The following is a 24670-nucleotide window of genomic DNA, read 5'->3' on the forward strand; positions in this document are numbered from 1 at the left end:
TGGAAGATCTTATCGTTCCTAGGCATTGGCCTTGTTATAGTATTCAGTTGTTGCCTGTGCCTGCAGTGTGGGCCAGCGATATGTGGACTGTGTGCCACATCCTGCATTGAGCATTCCAGTTGCCTCTCAAACAGTCAAAGAAAGAAAGACGAACATATAATGTTACAAGAACAAACTGATCGATTTATGAGGATCGATATATCATGAAGGGTCCGTAGGGAACAAGGAGGGAATGAGGTAATATAAATTTTATGGTCATGTTGTGTTCCCTAGCGAGTACCCCACCGACTCCATGTACGAGTTAAAAGTGCATGTAACTTCCCTCCTGTATCAGCTATGAAGACGCAAATACATTTGCGTCCAACGTTAACTTGTCCTCTTTCAGACCCACCATGAATGGGTTTGATGGTCCGTTCCTAAGTATGCTATGCCAACGTCTTTTTGAAGTGTACTCCTACGTTTTTCAGCCTGGCTGAAAGTAGGCCCTGAATCTCTGCCACCGAGCCTCTTTTCTGGCTTCTGACTGCGAGGGCCTCTGCCCAAGCAGCCCCCGTACCCGTGAACTCTGACTTACTTCTAGCGCGGCCCTCCGTGCTCAGCTCAGCCTGCTGCCTGCCAAGATTGACTATAACCTTCGAGTTATCTGTTTTCCTCCCCGAAGATACATTCCGGCCTGCTAGCTTCAGTAAACATCCTTCCTCAGCTACAGGGCTAAAGGGCCGACCTGTCTTTATGCAAGTAATTCATAGCCTCTGTTGCCATGCTTCCATGGAAGGCCCCATGCCCCCACGCTTCTCATACAGACATTCAGGCGCTTATACACGCACTCACAGCAAGTATAGAATAGCTTCTGCTCTAGAGACCTTTCTGCCCAGATAGCTTAGTTCCTAAACATCAGATATCGGATATGATAGAAGCACAAGTTGATCTGACATGCCAGACTTCTGTCTCTTTCCGCCAGTGTAAATGTCAAGTCCCCTGCACCCCGTCTATCACACGTCATGCAGCTGCGCGCGCATCCAAGCTTCCGATTTCCGCTGACATTGCAACATTCTGTTAGCACCACCCCTTGGTGCCACCCACTTGCGTCACCTATCAGTGACGTTTCTAGCACACACGCCTAGTTTACGCCTCTTGATGATGTACTAGCACCACGTGTATACTGTTATCTTGTCTTCTCTCAGCTGTTACGCCTCTTACATTGAACATTATGATGTAAATCAAGTATATAAGCTATGTATTGTCAATAAACGACGGCGCGCTCATCTATCCCTTCTGACATCCTGTGTGGTGGTCAGAACATGATATCCTGATTCCTTTATGAGGAATAAAACCCTTAGAAACTCTTACACCACGGACTCTGTTTTCCTTCATTTCGATTGAGTTATTATTGATTAAGTACTTACCTGCATAGAAATTAAGAGAGTAAATTAATTATTTACATCAGTACTTCGAAGGGAACCCCGCAGGATATTTACCTCCCTTCTCAGTGGCAGCTACAGCCGCCAAGATGTCATTGTCTATTTTACTTTTGGACCGTGTAACTGCTGCAACTAAATATTTTGATACTGCAGATGTGGCTGCTTCATCAGCAAGCGAGTTACCGACAGCGTGAACTCCAACACGCTGATGGCCTAGAGTATGAATCACAAACACAAGTGGCAACTGCTCTTTAAGCTCAGCCACTCGGACCCAGATCATCTTATGTTTTACTGTGTTACCCTTGGAATCACAAAAGTCATTCTGAATCCAAAAGAACAAGTTCTCATTGTAAGACTGGACACAGTAGTAAGAATCACTTACGATAAGAGTCGTCACACTAGGATCTGCGTACTCCAATGCAAGCATCAGAGCACGAAGTTCTGCTAATTGTGCGGTGCAGTCCCCTAGTGTCTGCGTGTGCACGACACTGGACTTGAACTCATCGTTCACCATGGCACCGACCACAATGGCGCATGCGGAAACGTAGGCATGTTTAGAGCCATGCGCAACCTGCGCCGAACCATCAGTGTAAATGATGCAATGGAAATACTCCAAGGGCCGCATTGCTAAAGGAGCCAGATGAACGAATTCATACTGTAAGTACTCCTGTGACCGTAATGAGGCGTCAAAAATAAACGTGACATCCTGGGATGTCAAGGATGCAGCCCATTGTATCCACCGAGGGTGCAAAGCTTTGGAATTTGGTACACTGCCTTTTGTGACTGCCTCCAAGGCAGGACACGAGGTAACAACCAACATGCGCTTTCCCTGTGACAGGGCACGTTCCTTAAGAATTGCCATCTGCACACCCGTCAAAACTTTCTCCACAGTGGAAAAGCGCAATTTAGTCGAAGTGTACAAGTGTGACTTGTAAGCAATAGGTACTGTGTCTCCTTCATTAAAAGTCAGGTACATGAAACCCACCGTCCCAGGGATCATTCTTATCACCAGGTTGGTCTGGTTATCACGAGTCAGTAAGAAATTAGAAGCGAGCAGATCAGCTTGCAAGGATTGCAGAATAGCTGAATGCTCAGGCAGCCAGCATGATTTGGAAAAAGATGGTTGTATCAAAGCATGCAAAGGCTTGATACGCTGGGCATATTCCGGAATGTATGTTCTCCCGAAATTCAAGAAGCCCAGTAAAGATTGTAATTTTTTCAATGTTGTTGTAGCGCGCAGTTGTGCGCACTTCTCCAGGAAGTGAGGAGCCAATCCTTTTCCCTCATTGTTGGGCTCGTAGCCCAGAAACACCACTGTGTACTCCTCAATGTGCGATTTTACAAAGTTGAATTTGTAACCCAAGTTTGCAAAGGTACAAATAAACCCGTTTACTCGACTTAGATGCTCCCAAAGTTCGTCGTCTTTGAGATATATGTCATTCACATACGAACAAGCATCCGGGTCGATTCTCTCCAAAAAAAGAGACTATGCGGGCAGTAAAAATCCCAGGACTATTCTTATAGCCCATAAGCAAACGCCAAAATTGTTATGAACACCATCGCAAGTAAAGGAGGTCCATTGGGTATTTAGACCATCCAATATATGGGCATAAAAACCATTGGAAATGTCAAGCGTGGTTTTAAACCGCTTATGCACAAGACTATTCACTAGGGTAGAGCTGTGAGTATTCTGTACTGCACAGTTACGGCAATGCAAGTTTAAATGCCGGTAATCCAATACCAAACGATACGAACCGTCCGGTTTGTTTACAGTAAAACGAGGGTTATTCATCAGTGACACACATGTTTCAATTACACCTTGATATTCCAATTGTTCAAGGATAGCTGCGATGGAAGCCTTTGCTTCACGCCGTATGGGATATTGAGGTTGAGGTTGTGGCTGAGACCGTAAAGGAATTTCGTGGCATTGGGACAATTTATCCCAACCACATTGATTGCGGTACACAGCCAGTGCTAGAGCCAGAGCCCACTCTTCTGCAAAATGCAGCGCATCCTCTTTCGAGACTGTGTTCGCGAAACTGGGGAGGATTACCTCCTCCCCTCGCGGAGCTGCGAGAACAAAAGGTGGGGGCCAGTCAGCCTCCGAAAGCAAAATGTCATATGTAGACGAAAGATTTTCCCAAAATACCCCTTTAATGGTTCGCTGTATGTCACCCTCGATTAACAGGACAATTTCGAAAAGTCTATCAGGGGGAGCAACTCTTGTATCAGCTGTTTCAATCACAACATAAGTATCAGTCGCTGTCACCTTCAGTAGTGGACGCAGGCCTCTCTCACTATGGTAATCTCCACTGCGCTGTCCAGCAAGGTCAGAGCCCACGTCAGATTCCGAAGCCGCGTTCTCACTATCTGTGGCTTATCGATACGCTGTTAAGGCTGCGACTTTCTTCTTGGCAAACTGCGGTCTCTTCAGTGTCGAGCCTTCCTGCACCGTTTTTTAGGCGGGGCTGGTCATGTCCTTGCTGGCCACCCCGACCCCTGCCGCCCCCTCCACCACCGGTAGTTGGGGCCTATGAGTCCTGAAAAGAACAAGGAGAGCGTTGGTCAGAAGCCTGAAATCGATCAGGAGATTTAATCATCGCGCGATCGCGCAAGTCATAAACACGTTCCGACTGCGCAGGCAACGGAGACGCAGGATGAGAAACCTGTGTTTGTTGTTGTTGCTGTTGCTTTCCCTGTTTCTGTTTTTTAGGCCAATTTTGTTTTTTGGACTTGGGCGTTTCCGAAGCTTGTCCCTGGGGCTGCTTTTTCTCTATAACAGAAAAAGGCTTAAGACCCATACTATTGCGACCCACAGTTTTATAAGCCGCCACAATGATTTTCGCTAACTGGCCGGGTTTCTCGGCATCGGGAAGTGCCGCCAAAGCGTTTGCAACCTGAAAGTTCACTGCATCCCCCTTGACATTAGCAAATATGAGATTGCAAACCACATCAAAGGTGCCACACAGGCGCATACCCAACTCAACTGCAGACTCCGGTCCGTGATCATCTTGAACACGTTTAAGGACCGTAGACAGCACTGACATAGACGGGGTGCCGTAGCACCTTGCACATACCGCTGCAAAAGTCTTACCCCAGGTCTCACAGTCAACGAGTTCAGGGGCCAAATCTTTCAGCAAACTAAGCGTAAGAATCCGGTGTTTTTCACCAGGAGTCGTATTAGAAAATACAGCTTCCAGCTGGTCAAATTTCTCGGCAAGCCAGAAAGGAAAATCATCCTTATCCTGGGGCTTCTTGCCCATTACGGCATTGATCATGACGGGACTGAGTTTCAAACCACCCTGTCCGGCCGGAAGCTCCGCACCCCCCGGGGCTCCACCGGGAAGATTACGGCCCATGTAATGCACTAAGGCTCTAATCACGGCAATTGCGACTACATGTAGTCGTCGTAGTTCAGCCACGTTACAATTGCCGTGTAGAGGATGAGGAGTAAATCCAGCTAAAACAGGCCAACTAGCGCCTGGAATGGACAAAGGACCTAACCTCGGAGCGTTCAAAGTATGGGGTAGGGCGCCACCAAACCAAACTCGATGCTGCCAAACGTCAATAGGAACTTCCTGTGCCCTGTACGGAGTATACTCATTAGGTACAGCCGTGGGAGTGTATGTGTGGAGCACGCGAGTATTAGCGTCCACCTCCGGAAATGTCACCCACGAATAAAACAGTTCATAAGGGTAAGCAGCATCCACACTCACCACCATTATCACAGCCAAGCCTTCCAAAGGGACATTGTAATTCCGCAAATGATCTCGCACCGCAATGCGACTATGCTGCGGTATGTCCACCACTTGGGCCATGACCGCACAGGAATGTTGAAAAACAAAGGAAACTTTGTAGCACAACTGGGTAGTAATTCAAGGAAACCGTTTTAGTAAGAATCAAGCTTGAAAAGACCTATTTCAAAAATAGGTAGGTTTTTCCGACACCACCATTTTCCGGAAACGACAGTGAAGGGGTTAAGGATTGAATGATATACTACTCGAGTGTCATTATATAAGGCCAACAACGTATGGGAGCCATGTAGCAGGAATTCCGTTCTCCTACAGAACTGTGCATAGAGACCTGGAACCTCGGTGAATTAGGATGGCCCAAAACTCACCTCAGTACCCAAAATCCCTTTACCGAGCTAGCTACAGTGTCTCATTGGTCATAACAAACTCCCAATGTTTAGACAAACCAGAACATGAACTTAGATTACCTCAGGTATCGTGGAACACATGAACACTCTTTCGCTATATAATCATTTCAAACCAGAACGTGGAGTAAATGAGGACACGAGCATATTTGAAATATTTATTTACTAAATGCAGGGTTCTCAAACGCAGTATCTTATACAATACTAGCAAACATATTATAAGCAACAAAGTTATCAGCATAGTTACTAGTCCATAAAAGGCGAATGGTGACAGCATACTAAGATGCTGAAATGAATAGGAATTAACAACACCCAATTCTCACCCTCCCTATTTAGCATAGTATTTTATATCTATTAAGGTCTCATTTGGGTTTTAGCAGGGTGGGCCCATACCTCAAAATCTCAGTGGCAGAGGATCACATCATCTTCCACCAGCTCTCTGCATGCGAAGCACCATCAAGTGTGTTACGTGTGTGTTCAGCACAACAATATAAAACCCGCCTAGAGCCAGATTTTGGCAGCAGCATGTGTGTTATGTCTATGGAGGTGCGAAGATCAGACCTCACAACAATACTGTGTCGAGTTATCCTTGGAGCCTTCAGCACTCACTGTGCAGACCATGTACCGAGCAAAACTGATATCAAAACAATAACATATTATTTCTCAAGTAAATCACGAAGCTCTTCTGGGTTGAAAGCTAAAACAACAATTATGTGTTGTGTGCAAAATGAAGTAAAAAGGAAAAATGGCATTTAAACATTTAATAAGCTCATGCTAACTTAACACAGTATATAGAAAAGAATTAGCTATATGACAAACTCAGCCCCTCCACCCGGAGTTGTTAAACCCTGGTCCCTGTCCTATAAACAACACGACACCCCAGAGCCCTAAAAACTACCCCACCCCTAAAACCTAAAACTACTCGATGCCCCTGCCCTGAGCCCTAAAACCCTGCCCTATAAACAACCTGATCTCCTAAGCCCTAAAAACAACCCTATCCATAAAACTTAAAACTACCTTGAACCGCGCCCAAAAACCCTGGCCGCTGCCCTGTAAACAACCCAACCAGAGCTCTAAAAATGACCCCATCTCAAAAACCTAACACTACCCTGACCCCCCCTGCCATGAACCCTTAAACTCAGCCCCCTACCATATGAAGAACCCCAACACATTTAGCGATAAAAAGTACCCCCACCCCTAAGACTACCCCCTCTTACCTGTCCACGTCGAACTTTCTGTATTGACGCTTCCTAATCCTGTTCTTACCCATCCAGACATCTAGACCATGTCCTGCTTCAACAACACATATGAGTGGTTAAGGCAAGCATGGTTGCCTTAACCAGGGAAAGGACATGCATGGCTCTGCCCATATTGTAAAGGTTGTTTCCCTTCATCTTTCCTTTTTGGAAAGGATTTTTTCTTGTTGCTGATGGTGAGTAAACTTCCTTGTTCAAAGAAATGCAATCCTTTACTAAGGCCCCCACAAATATGAAAAGATCCTAACATGTCATTATTCTTAATGTCAGAATTGTTGTGAGCATTGGGGATATTCTGGGATCATTAGACGTGAGTGAATGGCATTATGGTTGGTGTTGTGATGTCAGCAGGCAGCAGCACATTGCTGGACCTTCAAGCATTTTTCATAAATAATAGAGTGTGCATACATATGGGAACATTTGTATTCTTGGTGTTTGGAAGAGCTTGGATGATACCTGAACGGCATCTGAAGGGATAACGTTTTCCAACTAATTCGAAAATGTAGGAATTTATGTATATTATCAACTGTGCATCTTTAGGAACATATTGTCAAAGAAGTGCAGGGGATGGATAAATAACAGGAGTTTTTAATTATAGATAGAACGCCCAAAATGTTGATAAAATCTATACCTTTGCACGTGTTTCAGTCATTCTCCCCTCTCCCCTTGAAACCTGTCATGGTGTACAAGGGTCTAATATTGTGCTCTTCTAAATGTATCTGGAATGCATATCAGTTACAATATCCTTATTAAATAAAGAACCTTCTATATATTGAATAGAAATTCAGTACCCCTTTCCTTAGAAGGTGTATCAGCTAGCATATGCTATTAACTAAGAACCTTCTGTAGGATAAATAGAAATTCAGTACCTATCATTAGTGCTTGTATGGCTCTACATAGTTATGGTCTGCAGCAGATTAACTAATGGAGGTGGACAAAAATAGAGAGTGGGCACAATTGTTTAGCGGACGCAATTGCTAAGAAAGAAGTGGAATGCATCATCATCCCATCTCAAAAAAGGTCCAGGAGATATCTGGCAAACCTCTCAACTACCACAGTGACAACTACATGGGTGTGGCATGGTCTAATAAGAAAGGTGTGTCTAGAAGTGTCATTACATACTAACATATTATATTTTCCAAAAATGTATTAAACTCAGATTTATTAACAAAACTGTCATTTGGATCAATCAATCAATCAATCAATCAATCAATCAATCAATCAATCAATCAGACACTTGTAAAGCGCACTACTCATCTGTGAGGGTCTCAAGGCGCTTGTGGGGGGGGGAGCTACTGATTGAACATCCAGGTTTTGAGGAGTTTCCTAAAGGTCAGCAGATCCTGGGTCTGTCGTAGATGGATGAGGAGGGTGTTCCATGTCTTGGCGACAAGGTGGGAGAAGGCTCTTTCGCTGGTGGTTGTTCAGTGGATGCTTGGGATGGTGGCGAGGGCTAGGTCAGCGGAGCTGGCAGTTGGGGGTGTAGAAGGTCAGTCGCTTGTTGAGGTAAGCTGGTTGGATGGGAAAGTGACACCCCAATGAAGATTATTTCTTTGAGGGTGGGGGTTCATCTAGATTGCAAAGGACTGAAAGTAAAGTATGGGTTCCCATTGTGACTATATATGACATATATAAAAATATGTTCATCATGACAGAGAAAATTGTCAATGATATTAAATCAGCCTCTATAATATATTGTATTAGGGGCTTGGTGGATGTTTAGGCCCTGATTAAGAGTTTGGTGATCCAATAACTGGACCACCGTTGTGCCAGTTGAGAGAACACTATCAATCCGGTAGAATCCCGACTGCTGCTTTATGACCCTACTGCCTGGCTGGTGAAGTTTCAGTGGCGGAGCCATGGCAGCGGCATTCTTCACTTCATAGACAGCGCCTGAATGGCATGCCACCACAGTGCAGCTCTACTTGCATGCCGGGTGCACTGTGTACCAGGCACCATATTGTGCATGGCACACAGTGCACGTACAACAGTGCAGGCAGAAGGGGGCACAACATGTGCCCCCATACACAGTCCCCAATGGGCAATACAGCCCTGGGGCCCTCTTTGGGGCTCCTTCCCAGCCTTTCTACTGACCTTTTCTTGGCGGTATCCCTGCCATAAAAAGGTCAGGCGAAAGGCAGGTCATAATTAAAACAGTGATGCTGGCATTGGCACCACCTCCATGGCCCACTGCTTTCCCACCGCTGCGGGATCCAAGATCCTGGTGGTAGCGGCGGTCTCATGGTGGTCCGACCACCATCCTCATAATAGGGCAGTCAGACCACTGGGGAGGCGGCAGTCCAACCACCAGTGACAGTATGGCATTCTTGGGACTGCCATACTCATAATCAGGCCCTTAGTATCTTCTGTAAGAGAATTGTAACCTTCTACATAACTGGGGCATGTTTCTTATGAGTACCATATCCAGAATGTGCAAGGAATTTGCTCGAAAAACCGGGATTGAGACGTATGAAATATAGAGATGCATAAAACTCAACCTGCTCTTTCTCAATCTTTCTGTTACATTTGACACTGTGTCCAATGCAATTTTAATAACTCCGCGGCATGTGTCAGGTTTTGGTGTCAACATTTTAGGTTTGACCTCCTCTTTTCGGTCCTAATGTAGCTAACTTGAATAATCACACCTTCTTATCAGTCTAGTTTGTACCAGGTGGCAAATGCTCACCCATTAGTGGTAACATAGTTCCAGACTTCTATTTTAATATCTGGGCATGCCAGACTTTTGAGATGATATGGTGAGTAATTGCTACTGCATAACCTACTGATTTGCCCCGAAAACTGTCACTGTATCTTCATAAAAATAAACATCCTGTCAGATTCCAGTCATTGACTACACTATTATGGAAGAGTATACTGGCAAAATCATAGCAGTGTGGATCTTGTTAGGTTGGCCTTAGTCAAACCCATATTGTTTAAGTCAGGAGTTCCAGGGCCTTTCAAGGCTGGGAAAAGAGGAGAAATATATTTTATTTTGCATAGCTGGGAGTCAGAAATACTTTACATACCTGATCTGGAAAAGTAAACAGACAGATTGATGGCCTTGTTTTTGTCTTTGCTTCTTTTTTCAAGGTGTCCTAAGGATTTAGCTATTGACTCAACTGTCAGGGTCGCATGCACTTATGTATAAAATGCCCTGTTTTGGAAATTACCCTTTCCAGGGTGCTTTCCCTCAACTTTTTGCTTTTCTCCTTGCCAGCTTTCTGCTGCTCTGGATGCAAGCCTTAGGACTCAAGTGCGTTTGTCACTGATCTGCAGTGCCAAAGTACTATGCTTGTCATATTAATACTGTGGAGCATTGTATATATTATGGACTTATTTGAGTAAGCTGTAAGTTTTTGGTCATGGGATAAGAACTACGGGGCATATTACCAACAACTAGCGATAATTTTTGTCTCTAACTTGTTTAGAGACAAAAATTATCGCCGCACATCGGCGATTTTTATCGCAGATAAACCTTGCTATTAACAAGGTTTATCGCAAATGCGATAAAAAACGGCCGAAATGCATGAATATCGCTGAAAAGTCAGCGATATTCATGCATTATCGAGCAAATGCTCTTAGCCATGTTATCCACCTCCCATTGGATAACATGGCTAAGAACTGCTCAGGGCAGGTGTTAGCTTTTGGAGATATTCCCGCTTAGCGCGAATATCTCCAAAAGTTGGTAATAGGAGATAGCGATGTTAGCGACTGTTTTCAGTCTCTAACATCTTGGCACGCCCACTTTGCATATCATTAGTGATAAATATCACTGACATGCAAAGTGGGGCCCAAGATGGTCGCTATCTCCTACTAGCTGTCGCTAACTGGTGTTAGCGACAGCTTGGTAATAGGGAGATAATTTTATCTCCGCTTTCTTGGCTTTTAAAGCCAAAAAAGCGGAGATAAACCCCCTTGATAATATGCCCCTATGTTATTGTTTTATGTTAAATTATTTGTAAAGCGCATGATTGCCCCAACAACGGGAGAGGAATCACCATGTGGTTAATGTGTGCTACACATAGAGGGCCAAAGGCGGACTCCAAATGCTGCACTGACCTCTATCTATTACCCAATGGTTGCTTTGCGTGTACGTAGTTATATGGTGTGCACAGACAGCTCCTGTACCCGCTGTTGAAGGGTACAGCCCTTGGCCGGGAAACAAAACTGCAGAAATGATGGAGCGGTGCACTACCAGAGTATTAGCAATAATAATGAAGCTTAATCAGTTCCTTCATGGTAAAAGTCTTTATTTAGGTAAATCCAAATGCATGGACTTAAACATCAGCCAACGCGTTTCGTTCTTGAAAGAAGAACATAAATAACATACATAAGTGCTAATGCATGTGCATTAGAGAAAACCCACAATCCGTCACTAACAAATGAGACATTTATAAACATTCGACAAAGGGTGCTGAGTAAATAAGAACGGAAAACCCAAAGAGTTTTTCACAAGTGTACAACATCAGTTAAAAAACACACCATGAAAAATAACACACTTTAAAAACAATTTATGACAGTAACCTTAGAGGGAGTAATGACCCCAGGTGCCAATTTAAAAAACAGCGGATAAGAAAAAATCACAAAGGTTGCAGAGAATGCATGGACATGTAGTGGCCTTGAGTGTTTGTGTATAGTGGGAAGGAGTCCACTAATAGTAAATACCTCGTCCAAACATTAATTGCATCTAGATTGTCTGTTGGTGTAGAAGGAATATTAACAAAACTACCTGCAGTGTGTGCAAGTCACGTTGTTGCGAGGTCAAGAGTTGTGTCCTCTGGCTCACGATGGGTAAACATAACACATGTGAGAGTAAAACCAACTCAGCAGGATGCTGGTAACTATATAAAGTGCAGACATATGAATTATAACAGGCTCAATCAGCAGTAACCATTTTGCCCGTATCGCCCCAAGGACTACTAAAGGTATGTTGCCATCAGCCACATCCTATGCTAGTAGCGTTGAAGTATATGTGTTAAGAGTAAAAAGAAACCCCTCATCTAAAACTAAAAATGCGAGGTACACAGAGCTGATCCTGGGCATAATCATGCGGGAGCAACGTATTCCTAGTAATGTAAGGAAAAAATAGGGTGGGTCAAAAAAGGAGAAGAAATATGGATGGACGTCTGAATTAAAATCTGGATAATGAACCCCTGGCTGGGCAGAGAATAAACCCGCCTCAGCCCTACTAGATGTACACTGACCAAGTGGCCCCTAGACATCAAAGAAAGAGATAACACAATAACCGGGAAGCTTTTTTAATGGGTACATACTATGAATGTGTCGATGGGTGGTATCGTTGGTTGGTTTGTTCCGAAGATTCTAAGGTGACTTCGCTCAGTAAGGTCACCAGAGTGATGTAAAGGCCACCATGATAAGGGCCCGCAAAGGAGAGCTGTGAGGCATAATAGAATGAAATACATGAGAGGGAGAATTGAGGGCTATGGCGCAAAGATAAAACCAAAATACTTTAGAGACCACAAGATGAGTGGAGCCCTAGGTGCCCACAGGTATCAATCCGAAGCCTTGAGATAATACCACTGGGCGATGAATGAGGGAATGGTCCGGGAGAAATCTGTAGAGGGCTGCGTAAAGAATGGCACGGATGATAAAGATACCTGCCGGGTACGCACCAAGTAAGGCGCAAGAGGAGCGCGAGCGCTGCGTTGGTGGTCGATGGATAAGAGGGCAGACCTAGGAGCAGCGGATGAACAAGGGAAGCAGGACATAAAGCATGAGAGATGAGGAATGACAGTGCTGGAAGTGACAGCCGTATCAGTGTAGAAACACCATGTAGCGGAATTACGCCAAAGGTGGCGTGGAAAATTACAAACACGAAAATCCTATCAGTAGTGACATGGAGTAGGAGGGCAGTCCTGAGCGCCACAGGGGAGTGCAAGGCAAGGAGGGCATTAAGAAAGGGAGGTGAGGGTTTAAGGCGCTGTGTGCCACAACCGCAGTAGTTTAAAAACACTATATGGCAGAATTTTTACATGGGCTGTGCTTATCGAGAGTGACACGAAAAAAGTGTAGCACGATACCCAAAAGGGATCGGGTGCTGCTTAGGTAAACGCATAGGAATGTGAAGGGCAACAAACAGGGGAGGGAAGCTACCCCAAACAGCCTGGGTTGGTTCAAACAAGAGGGAAACGCTGGGGGAGTTTCTCGAGGTTACCTAAAAATTAGTTGTTGCGTGAAAAGGGGGGATAATGTAGGTAAGCTCAAGAAACTCCCCTAAGGCCCCTACCTTAGCACTTATGTATGTTATTTACGTTCTTCTTTCAAACCCTGATGAAGTTCTTTTCAAGAACGAAACGCGTTGGCTGATGTTTATGTCTATGCATTTGGATTTACCTAAATAAAGGCTTTTTCAACGAAGGAACTGATCAAGCTTCAATATTATTGCTAATACTCTGGTGGTGCACTGCTCCATCATTTTTGCACCATGTTGTTAATGGTTGGGGAAAAGCCAAGTCTTTACCAACCGTCTGAAGATCTGGTGGTCAGGGGTGCTACGGATAGGCAGGGGTAGGCAATTACACAGAGTGGGGACCCTCACTTTAAAAGAACGTCCACCCGCTCTAGCCCTCCTTATCCAGGGGACTATGGCAAAGTGCTGATCTGCAGAACACAGAGCATATGTGAGGACATAGTGGGAACAAAGATCGCTCAAGATTCCTCAGTCAGTGCCCAGAAGTATCTTATGAACGGTGCAAAGGGCCGTTAAGTGTATTCTCTGTTCCACAGGCAGCCAGCGAAGCTGTTGGAGGAGGTTGGGCACATGACAGACACTCGGGAGAGAAAACAGAGTGTGGGCGGCCACGTTCTGGATACATTGAAGCCTCTTGGTCACGTACTTGTTGGTTCCCAGGAGTAGCAATTTGCAGTATACAATATGCCAGGGGCATGTATCTTGTATGCGGCTCCGAGGACCTGCCACACTGGTTGTGCAATCCACAACGGTAGCTCATCAATGGTCCCACAGGTTTTCTCTGGTGGGGCCTATGTGCATGGGTTACTGTTACTTAGTCTAGGGTTTAGAAAGCTAAGTGCCAAGGTTCTGCATGTCCCCTGCTATATCGGAGCTCTCCCTGTATACTGGGTGCAGTGTTGGGAAGACATTTCAGTGTGTGCATTACACGCAAGAGTTGTGATTGGCACAAGGTGGCGTGTTCGGTACAACAGGTCCTACTTCTTGCATTGCATTAGCATGAGGAGGTGAAGGGAAAGGCTGCTGAGCATTATTTTCCACGGGCAGAATAGTCACAGTATAGTGCTTGGTATTGATGACTTATCAGTGGTGAATCCTCTCCGGCAGTACAGATGGGTTCGGTAATGGAAATGTTACTTTAGAAAAGTGGGAATATCGATGTGCATGGTTTGTTTGCCTAGCTGCCTGTCTCCTAATTCACAACGGATGCTAGGGGAACATCCATATTTGTGCATTCCTGATAGAGGGCCATAAACTAGGGGTTTGCGGGGAACTGAAGATCTCTGACTTTGAGGGGCCTTTCTGGGATGGGTATGTGGGAGTAGAATTGGCACCTACAGTCAAAGGGGCAGGGTCTTGGCCCATCTAAATATTGTGATCAAACCTCCTGGGGAATCCTGACAGACAGATAAACATTTAGAGAAGGCCTGTTCATTTCAAAGGGTGCCTCTTCAACTGATCACCTCTTCATCACGGTGGGTATAACTACTGGGACTCGAAGTCCAAAAGTAGAAACACTTTTGAATTTGAAACCATTCTATGTTGGTTCGATGCTAGGAAATTGAGAGTGAGGCTAAAAATCACTTGGGTACTGAAACTGGAGTATTAGAAGACTTGTGGAGGCTTGGAGATTGTTGTGCTCCAGGAAGGGGACTCTCACTTGGAGGATTTTTCCTGGGTGTTGCTTGTCTATAGCTATTGCCAACTGTCATGGCCTGGTCCTTGAAGTACTCTCCAAGACCAGTGAGCTGGCCTCCTGTCCACGAGATCTCAGAAACACAACAGATCTCACGGTCTCTACAAGATTATAAGGACTTCACTGGGTACGGCAGACATAAGTGGAAGTGATTGTGGTTGGGACAAGGACCATCCTGACATTCACATCATCTCACTGTGCAACAGGAGTGTGTGGGCAAAGATCAGCAGCCATCTGAGGTGCCAGGACATGAGTTCAAGAAGTGTGAGGGAAGCCTGCAGAGTCCAAGGGACAAGTGCTTGAACAAAGGGGACCTGTACTTGCTTGAGCTCCAGAACTTGTGGTGTCTGAGGGGTGTTGGGGGAACCTGAGCTGGGAGCTGAGACTATCTTTCGCCTCCACATCAGGAGAATATGAATGTGCCTGACATCATGGCCTCTGAGGTCATTGTCTCCCTCTTCTTGGACCCATGCCACAGGGTGCTATGTTTTGGAAAACATAGAGACGAGACCCAAGGGGTTTTGTGTGCCTTGTGGGCATTCACAGCCGACTGTCAAGGGTCTACGGAAGGTCGTACCTTCGCTTGAGGAGAAACATTTCTCTAGACAGAAAAGCATGCCACCTTCCCCAGTCACAACCTTTTGTCTAGGGGAGAGGACAATCTCGTACCTGTGCAGGTGCTGTCAGATGCCTAGAGGTCTAATCTGGATGGACAAAAGTAAGTAACAGGTTCCTTCCATATTAGGTGGCTTAGATTGGATAGTCTACTGGGCGCCAGCCAGCGCATCGTGTATCATTAGCTGGTTAAGTTGAGAGACTGAGGGGCTGTCCCGAGGCATAGTCAGAGACTAGAGACTGACTTTACTGCAATGGGAACGTCCAGCTGTAGCATATAACTCTTACATGTATATCCAATGTGTCTATCATTTTAATTTCAATAGAGAAGTTTGACACTTTCATATAATTGTAGAGTATATACAATGTGGATCTCATTTTGATTTCAGTATTTGTAATTTAAAGACAAGTGTTTTTTATCCATAAGGTATGGACTATTTTTGAGGCAAACGCAGTGTGCTGAGAGGGGGGAGTTGTGCCAATACATTACACTAGCGCCCTAGGGAAAAGCTTGACTGCTGAGTGAAAAGCTACCAGCGGTTGAGCACAAATTATCTGACAAGTGTATCATACTCGTCCTATTTAGAACAGTGAATTCTAACTGGATATGATGATCTTGAGCCAGCCCGAAACTGCTGGTTCTAACACCCTGATTCCAATTAATTGCTTCAGATGACAGAATTGATTAGCCCTGTGTTTGAAACTCAGATTACTGGTGGTAGTATGTCCATATGGATGATCTGAGGAAAAGAGGAACGTCTCTTTCAAAAGAGATCAGTACACGTATGTTCAACGAATGCAACTTTATTCAATTCAAACATCTAATCATCAAACCTAAAAGATAATTATGATATCATTATTCAAATAATATTTAACGAATGACACAAACAACACCTGCCTCGCAACACAGTCTCTTCTTCAGGGCTCTTAGTTAAACCTAAACAAACTTTATTATGATATATTCACACATATAATGAAGAAACCAAAAGTAAAAGACATTCTATTATCTGTAAGGATCACAATTGACCATATCAACAGTAAACTCATAACCAGAATGACACCAGCAACCTCATTACATGCTATGAGAACATAATATTCGCTAATTTAAAATTTGCTTGAACATGATTCACATTCAATCCACAAGATTGAGCATCTGAACAGTAAAATCAGAATCAGAAGGACACTGCCAACCAATATACATGCTGCAAGAAAATAATATTAAAGATTTGTGTTACCATGATTCAAATTAGCATGGCAAACAATACAAATATAATGGATATTTTAAAATAGATTTTTTTAGAAAAGTGGATTTTCTGAACATGTGAAATTAGGCAATGTGGACCATGAAATATAGACCTAAAAGTTTTGATCCATGAGAAAATAGATCCAATCTCTCAAACATCCCCCCTTCCTGGGCTGAGTTTAAAAGAAAATGTGACAGTCATAAAAGATACTGTTACAACATGAGACACACTGATGAAAAACTCAAAAAGACCCATTTGCCAAAAGGAATATAATACAATTCTCAGATTTCCAGGACCCAGTCTGCCTTTATGCAGTAACCTTTCTCAAAAACGTTGTTATTCCTGAATTTAAGTAATATTAATTTGCAACCCACCTGATATTTTCTAATAAATATATATCCACTTCTGCTCAATCATTGGTTCAAAATTCCCTCTCCATGTATCTGTGATAAAAAATATACCACAAATAAATCTATGTCCAAAACGTGATTTCTCAGTAGAATCCTCTTGCTCAGACCACTCCCAAATAACCTGAAGTCCTTCCATAATGATGACAAGTAATTATCATGGGTGAATATAGCAAGATGACATTTTCAATATCAAACACCCTGTGCAGTCATTGACTGAGCCCAATTAACCATGTGCCCAGCTCACAGTACGTGAAGTACCTCAACCCCATTTGCAATAAAAGTGAATGAAATAATTACCCCTAAATGTCCTAAACTTGGCACCCCTGCTATAAAATGTATCCGATCACCTTATAAAAAATCTCACAAATGATCATCCCTCGCACAAAATTCAATCCATTGACCCCACGTATAGGGACACTAAAGAAAGTAAAATAAACATTATTCATCCTGAGTGCATGGCCCCACAAATATTACATTTAACTGTGATTACATCAAGTAAACCAACACATTTCATACTTTTTACCTTAACATGTCTAAACAACAAGGTTCCTATCTGATAATTACATAGTAAATAGAGCAGTCTTTTTACATTTTGTTTTGAGATTTCCAAACAAAACATTCTCCAAGTGATCTAACCCAGGAAATTAATAAGAGACTCTTTCCAGTTGATTTTCATCACCGGTTATTCCTATTTGCAACTTTTGTCACAAAAATCGTTCTTGTAAAAATATCACACCCATGAAGATCATCACATGATATATATTTATTTTGAAGCACAAACAAGATCCATTCCATAAAAAAATACATTGTGTTCAAACTCTATCTTTTAAATCCATAATGTTAGCGGTGCTGCTCTCCTCATGCTACGCATTCATGAATGTTCAATCCTTTTAGAAACAATGAAAATATCCCCCTCCATGTAATTCTTCTGAATTAAAATTGCAATGAAAGGAAATTAAAAAGAAAACGAAAGAGACTCCGGGACATAATTGAATACAATCTGACAACATTCTAATAAGAAAAACTTGTTTTTTTATTTTAAATAAAAGGAACATAACATTAACAATGAAATCTAAGTAAACATCAGAGTGAATACACTATGTGTTCTGTACTCAACTCTCAGTGTTTCATAGCCCAATAGTATCATTCTATTTCCTGGCACGGCTTCTAATAATTTGTGCCTAATTTCCATCCCAAGCCTACAAGGGTTGATTGGGTCTTCCCCTGACAAAAATACTAATTTCCATCATGGCATCATACTGATCATAAAGACTTGTCTTTCCTTTAGAAAAGGGATGTAATAATCAAATATAATTAAACTTCAAAGTAAATGTAAATAGAATCGGTGCTCTATACTCAAACTCCATCAGACGGATGTTATAAATAACCACAAAACACTTCTAATTTTTCCATGCTTATTCTCCAAAACATAAAACAATGATAAATTAAAACGCAAGTTACAAAAGGCCGACAATTGATTTCATTAAGTATTAAAATACCTTTTAAAGTATGGTATACAATTCTCTATACAAGTTGAGTCCAGATTGCACTGTTTTCAATGTATTGATCCAGAAGGTCTCCTTGCTCTGACTCTTGTCACCACATTCCCACACAACTATGTGTTCAATGGACAAAAAATGAATCTTATATATTTCCAACACAGATTGCTCCTTCTTAAAATGTACTGCCATAGGATATTTCAAATCATTGTTTTAATCGCTCTACTGTGTTCTTTTGATCTCTCCTTAATTTTCCATATTAGCTATTACAGCTAAACAATTCAAAGTGTTACAAAATATCAAATGAATATTAAGTAAGCTTCTCTTCTCAACTTATACATATTTTCAACAGGTGCAGTTTCTGCACTTATATCAACCCCTCGGTTTCTCAGGTTACCATCTTTGTGCATCAAAAGAAGTTTTCAATTATTTCTTATACTTAATAGTATATCAAGGACTTAATAGGGTATTCAGTGTAGGTGTGTTTGTAAGAGTGACCCAATGTCTGGGTCAAGGAAGAGAACCTCCCAGTGCTTTAGAAGACTTCCATAGACTATTCCGTTCAAATTTCTATGTGTTGAGATAAACCTGATGTCATCTATTTCATTTGTTGATCCTTTCACTTTTTCTTTCAAAAAATGATCTGTTCTCATATTATTCACTCACTCTCCAGCTAAATTGAAAACCCTATAATCATAACCTCTCTAGAAAAATGTCTGAGTAAATTCCTGTGCATAGTTCTCATTTCCATGCTGTAAACTGCATTTCCTCTTGACTCAAAAAAATTCTCCATGAGCAATATTGTTAATCTGTTTGTTTAAGTGACCCAACCTAAAATGTAAAATAGCACTTGTTGATGTTTGCTTTTTAAATAATCTACATACAAGTCTTCCTTTATCGATGTACAACTCCAAATATAGAAAGCAAATATTGGTTTTACTGCATCTGTCATTATTAAAGAATTTATGAAACATTTTTAAATATTCAACAGTGCCTTTCCAAATCCTTTTTATTTTTTTAAAATTTTTAGTGGATACCAGAAAAACAGCAAAAATCAATGTGACATACATTCACATATACAGAAAACAGAATACCATATCTGTTGGCCAGATTTTATATTTTTACCATACCCGCCCACCACCCATGGTGGATCCCCACAAGGAAAGAAAAAAGAAAGAAAACACCAAAATATATGATAACCAACTTGGAAGTATTAATATTATATAAGCAATTAATCCTTGTTCAACCACCTAGTTAGGGATTCCCATATCATTTCACCTTTGGCCCTTGACCTGCTCCCCCTTCTTCTGAACCCAGATATCTCCCAATTATATATAAATAATAATTTGCTAAACCATACATTTATTCACGGGAGGATTTGGATCGAGCCAGACCGTAGCCAGACAGAACCGATATACCGCCATAGTTATATACACCATTTTACGCTCTGCTTCCTCCATCTCCTGATTAGAAATTCCTAGCATAATAGCCTGCGGAGTCAGTGATAAAGGGTATCCCAGTTTGGATTCTAGCCGTTGTTCTATTTGACCCTGCAAATGAGAAAGACCAGAGCAAGTGGCAAACATATAGGTGCTATCCGCGGCCAGCAACCCACACAGAGGGCACTTTATCGTCAAAACCCCCCCAACGGTGGATGCGCGCCGGAGTAATGTATACGTTACACCAAGTCTTAAAACATTGTACTTGCAAATTAGCAGAGGTGCATGTTGTTTGGCTAAACAAGAGTGAGTCTTCACATTCACCTTGCCCAGCAGATACACTTGCTTACCATCTCTCAAAATGCTTGGTCAAATCATCCCCCATTTTTTCATTAATAACCCTATATGAAGACGATGTTGTAGCTTGGCCGCTCTTAATTATATCTAATAGAGGGATTCGATCCTGATTGCTAAGTCTCTTGGCGACAAAATCCCTTATCTGGAGGTATTTAAAAAAATATTTATTCTCGATCCCAAATTTATCTTTGATAACCTCAAAAGTAAGCATTTCGGCATTCAGAATAAAATCCCCTATACACTGAACATCTTTCTCAACCCAATTTTTTAAATATATATCATGAAAGATGTCCAGAAGTACACAGTTATTGGGTAATGGGGAGTATAGATGTATCCGCCCAATCCCAAACTTTTATCTGACTGCAATCCAGACCCTATATACCCCAAGTAGAACCTTAAAGTTGACCCTCTTAAAATAAGCAAAACTTATCTGACGCAGAAGAAGCCCTCTGGCTTCTGTCCCTAGGATTAAATGGTACATTGAGATCTCTGAGCATCCCAAATTCCCACCATTTAGCAACTCCCCCATCTGTTGCAACATAATTACCCAATAGTAAATTTGAAAGTTAGGGACGGACCAGCCTCCCCTATCTCTAGATAGATTCATGAATCTAAGTGCTCTCTTAGGGCGCTGTCCAGCCCATAGAAATCTTGTAACTAGCTGATCGACCTTCTGGAACCAAACTTTGGGTATATCTAAGGGAATTGCTCTAAAACAGTATAACATTTTGGTCAGAAAAATCATTTTTAAAACATTGTTCCTCCCAATTAGAGTTAGATGTAAATTGTTCATTCTTCGAGAATCAGACGTAATTTTCTGAAGAAGCGGTTTTAAGTTGATATCTACAATATCTTCAAGTTTGGAGCTTATCTGTATACCTAGATATCTGGCATTTGGTACTATCCACTGAACAGCTAGTGTAACCTTATTGTTGATGACGATTTCTGTTTTATTATCGTTCAGCTGGTAGCCAGATATCTTACGAATTTTGATGTCAAAATCGTTATTTCCTCCAGTGCCTGCCGGGGGGCAGCGGTTATTATTGCTAAATCATCTCCGTAACCCAAAATGTTTGCGTCTCCCCCTCTAGCACAGATAGGTTGAATTATTTGATTCTCCTGGATCTTCCTAATTAGTGGATCAATATAGATGGCAAATAGCAAGGGTGAGCACGGACATCCTTGCCTTGTTCCACGCATTATATTAATCTCCCCAGACTGTGCCCCCCATCAAAGCCATCTTAGCAATTGGATCTTTATACATACTTTGTATTGATTTTAGGAAACCATCCCCGATCACATAGTGTTTCAAGACGGCCTATAAAAAGGCCAGAAGACCCTATCAAATGCCTTTTCCGCATCTATAAGAATTAAGGCCATAGGGTCTCCTGTAACCTTGGTGTAGTCAAACAATGTTATTGCCCATCGTATGTGATCTATAGTTTCACGCCCAGGGACAAAATCGTATTGTTGTGGAGAAACCATTTTTTTAATAACCTGTGCCAATCTATTTGCGAAAACCTTGGAGTGAAACTTAATATCGCTATCTATTAAGGTGATAGATCGGCATGGCCCTGGATTGGTCGCCACTTTCCCTTTTTTAAGAAATACCACAATCTTAGCATTTCGCCAAGACTCCGGAGGTATATCTCCACTCTGAACAATACAAAACATCTCAAGCATTATTGACGAAAGCTGAGTCTGGAAGGTCTTAAAAAGTTTGCCTGGGAGATAATCAGGACCAACAGCTTTACCTGGTAATAGTGAATCTATTGCCCGGATTATTTCTCCTAGACTGATCGGGGCATCTAAGAAATCCCTGTCTGCCGGGGACAGTTGCCAATTCTGATCTCTTCAAAATATCTCTTGATTTCAGCCTGTAGATTACAGGTATCTCTTATATCTTCCGGGCATAGTGTCTGGTAAAATTCCTGAAATGAAGAAAGAATTTCCCCTGAGTCAGTAACTAAGCAGATATCAGGATCTAAAATACCTACAATCCGATTTTGTGCTTCTTTTTCCCTAATCAGCACAGCTGGCATATGGCTTACCCTCTCGTTACATTCGTAGAGCTTGGAGTGCCAGGCTACATATCTACCCGCAGATTTAGCAATTGAGATTTCCGTTATAGCAGATTTAGCTATTGAAATCCCAGTTTGAGCCATTTCAACAATTTCATCCCGCCCTTCTGTCAAAAACTTCGCCAGATGACTCTCAGCTTTAGTGACTGTTTCATGCATCGCCTTGGTCTTATTTCTCTCTTTTTTCTGAAGCTCCCACCCGATCCCAGCTTTTAAAGTGTCCCAAACATTTTTAATACCTGTGCTTCCAATGTTTTCATTAGGAAATCTAGTAATCCATGTATCCATATGTTCTATATAGGCCTTGTCGCTTAGAAGCGCCCTATTAAATGTCCAGCTAGCAGCTTGTTTCTGGCATTTAATATTCACTTCCAATACTAAAGGGTTATGATCAGACATAACTCTGGGAAATTTTATAATTTTACTACCTTGGACCAGACATCAAGAAATAAAAAAGTAATCTAATCTTGCATGTGACCTATGTGGTGCAGAGAAGTAAGTAAATCCTGGATCATTCCCTTCGGTTAAAGACCACATGTCATGGAGATCTTTCAGTTGACTGAGAGATCTAAAAACTTTCAGTTTCTGCCCTTAATAAATTATTTCAGGGTGATTAGATATCACGCACCCCATATTAATATTAAATTCACCACAAAGTATGATCGGAGATGGCCAACCCACCAGCTCCAGACCAAGCCAATTGTACATTTCAGGGTCATCCAGTACTGGTCCATAAATAGAACATAATGTAAACATACTGCTACCAATAGTGCATTGCGTCATAGCCCACCTTCCATATTTATCAGAGGTAGCGCGGGTGAAATTTGCCATACCGCGCCATGCAAATATAGCCACACCCTTTGTCCTGACCTCCTGTTTAGTCCACAAAATCAATTGAAACCTATCCAGCTCCAAAACTTTATTTCTACTATGTATCTGCCTTCAAGATTTGCATATCTTCTCTTATCCTAGGTCGTTTAGCAGTGTAATTTAATCCACAGATATTAACGGAAGCAATCCTAATACACCCCATTAGGTATGCTGAGCAGAACCAGATACAATGTGACCTTAAACATTATTAAAAAAATGAAAAAACTTATCCTGACACATAAAAACCTTTACCCCCCAGAGTCCCCTCTGTTCAAAATAGGATCCACCACCCTAACCCCCCTCTTCCCTCCCCACACCCTTAACTAGAGCACAAAAGGTCCTCAGACCCTTGTGATGCCTCCTGCGTTGATGTGCACCCAGAGTGTTTCTCCCGAACCCGCAGCAAAACAAAGAAGAAAAAAACAACACACTCCATCCCAGTACACCAAACAAGCCACCCAGTTTCAATTGGATCATCAGGATTCGCTACAATCAATGTATCATTCCATATTAATTGCGCATTAAACATTCTACATCATACAATCCATCAAAACCAAACCTTTAAATTAGACAGATACCCTCCATGAGCACAAAAAAGATTTAATGTAATTGCGCCCCAGAGGCCCAGAACCCGATCCGACATCAGTTAACTCCTTTAGATAGTTTTCCGCCTGAATCTCCGAAGTAAATACCCTAACCCGCCCCTGGCAGATAACTTTCAGCCTAGTGGGATTCAACAAATACACTTCACATCCATGTTTTTGGAAGGGGCTAATCAGCTGCCGGAGATGCCACCTTCTTTCAACAGTAGTGTGGCAGAAGTCGGTCGTACAAAAAAAGTCTGCCCTTCTGCTGATTTTTTAGCGTCTGGTCTGCTTTTTCAAATATTGCTTGATGCAATAAAAAAGTTCCCAAAGAATATCAAAATTGCTGGGGGTTTAGGGTTGGGGCCAGGATTACTTTTAACCATGAGGGGAAACCTGTGAACATGCTGGATCTCCGCCTCCCAGTTCCAGTGAGAATGATCTGGAAATGCCAATTGAAGAGCTTTAGCACAAACCCCCGTATATCACTCCCCTCTGCTTTTTCTTCAATGCCCAGCAAGCGTAGATTGTTCCTTCACTGCCTATTTTCGGATTCTTCCAATTTCCAAAGGATGTCCATCATTCTAGCATCATTAGCAGATGTTTTTTTCTCCGGGCTTTCCAGGCTGGCCTCTAGTCCCACTACACGTTCTTCTAGGGCAGTGGTTCTTACCGTCACTTCTTAGCAGGCTTTAGTTGTTTTACGAATAGCCCCCTGGATTTTTTTGGTTGCCAATTGTGCCCTTTTGTGCTCCTGCCAAGCCTAGGATTGCATTGCCTTTAGAGTTGTGTACATTAAGCTGATTGAGGGAGCAGGCTCCACTTTTTTGC

This window comes from Lissotriton vulgaris, chromosome 1_1, assembly GCF_964263255.1.
Source record: "Lissotriton vulgaris chromosome 1_1, aLisVul1.2, whole genome shotgun sequence".
Classification (NCBI taxonomy): domain Eukaryota; kingdom Metazoa; phylum Chordata; class Amphibia; order Caudata; family Salamandridae; genus Lissotriton; species Lissotriton vulgaris.